The sequence below is a fragment of the Capra hircus genome, chromosome 14, assembly GCF_001704415.2.
Source record: "Capra hircus breed San Clemente chromosome 14, ASM170441v1, whole genome shotgun sequence".
Taxonomy (NCBI): domain Eukaryota; kingdom Metazoa; phylum Chordata; class Mammalia; order Artiodactyla; family Bovidae; genus Capra; species Capra hircus.
In genome coordinates this window covers 59624913-59626905 of record NC_030821.1, presented here as the reverse complement: position 1 = coordinate 59626905, position 1993 = coordinate 59624913, and positions in this window count along the sequence as shown.

Here is a 1993-nt window from a genome sequence, read left to right as displayed (position 1 = left end):
GTCTTTACCAGCTGAACCAGCAGGGAAGCTCATCAGTTCAGTTCAGTTCAGTTCAGTCACTCAGTCATGTCTGACTCTTTGCAACCCCATGAATCGCAGCACGCCAGGCCTCCCTGTCCATCACCAAATCCCGGAGTTCACTCAAACTCATGTCCATCGAGTCGGTGATGCCATCCAGCCATCTCATCCTCTGTCGGCCCCTTCTCCTCCTGCCCCCAGTCCCTCCCAGTATCAGGGTCTTTTCCAATGAGTCAACTCTTTGCATGAGTTGGCCAAAGTATTGGACTTTCAGCTTAGCATCAGTTCTTCCAAAGAACACCCAGACTGGTTTCCTTTAGGATGGACTGGTTGGATCTCCTTGCAGTCCAAGGGACTCTCAAGAGTCTTCTCCAACACCACAGTTCAAAAGCATCAATTCTTCGGTGCTCAGCTTTCTTCACAGTCCAACTCTCACATTCATACATGACCACTGGAAAAACCATAGCCTTGACTAGACAGACCTTTGTTTACAAAGTAATGTCTCTGCTTTTGAATATGCTACCTAGGTTCATCATAACTTTCCTTCCAAGGAGTAAGCATCAAGATTGCCGGGAGAAATATCAATAACCTCAGATATGCAGAGGATACCATCCTTATGGCAGAAAGTGAAGAGGAACTAAAAAGCCTTTTGATGAAAGTGAAAGAGGAGAGTGAAAAAGTTGGCTTAAAGCTCAACATTCAGAAAACAAAGATCATGGCATCTGGTCCCATCACTTCATGGCAAATAGATGGGGAAACAGTGGAAACAGTGTCAGACTTTATTTTTGGAGGGCTCCAAACTCACTGCAGATGGTGATTGCAGCCAGGAAATTAAAAGACACTTACTCCTTGAGAAGCTCATAAATATATTTAAATTATTAATAATTCTATTTCTAATAAGTCTTCTCAAGATACTATTGAATGATCTGAAAAAAACAGCCATATCATGTGTGAACAGTCATCACTTTTCTTGCCCTGACATGCTATCTAGGTCTCTGGTGCAATGCGGAGAAGCAGTAAAGGTAGCATTAGTAGTGAACACGTGTAGGATGTGCTGTGCTGGGGCTATGCGAGTCAATCTACATTTACGTAATCCTCACGATAACGCATGGGAGCCATGGTATCACTCACTGTTCCATTTTACAGGTGATGAAGCTAAAGGACAGAGAAGTGTTTTTTTGTTTTTAACTTGCCTAAAGTCACACAGATGGCAAGTAGCAAATTTAGGATTTGAATCCAAATGATTTGACTCCATAGTCTGTACTGTTCTTGTTTAATGAAACTTTTTCTGACATCCCCTAGACACTAAGGATGTGTGTGTTTATGTGTGTGTATATCATCTGTATCTTAGGATTTCTTTTGTTGTATTATTTTCCTAACTTATTAGGCAATATTTTTGGATCTTTAGCTTTCAACCTTATTTCAGACCTAAGTGAAAGGATGTTTTTTACCTGTTGGAGAAGATTATTATTTTTGCTGTTATTATCTGTAGTAATCTCTTTCCACCTAGAACTTTCATAGACATAAATCGTGTTTCCGCTGAGCTTCCTTTGCTGACAGTTATTTGCTGGCCAACATTTCACTGAGCCCCTTTGCCCTCATTTCCAAAAGTCTCAAGCCTGGCTCCCACTCCTTGGGAGCCCAACACTTAGCCCACGGGTGTTGGCACCCCCACAACAACTCAGCTGTCTTGAGCGTGACTGCTCATCACTCGGTTTCTGCTGATGACTCCTTTTATTGTTACTATTATCTGGAATTAGGGGATTTTTTCCCTTAACTTTCTTGGGAATGAAATAAGGTACTAAAACGTTTGGAGTTTTGAGCTTTTTGTGTATTCATTTTTGTCTTTGCAATTTATTTGGAATCTAGTGGTGTTATGGTTCCCAGGTGGCTCAGTCGTAAAGAACCCACCTGCCATCGCAGGAGATGCAGGTTTGATCCCTGTGTTGGGAAGATCCCCTGGAGAAGGGCATGG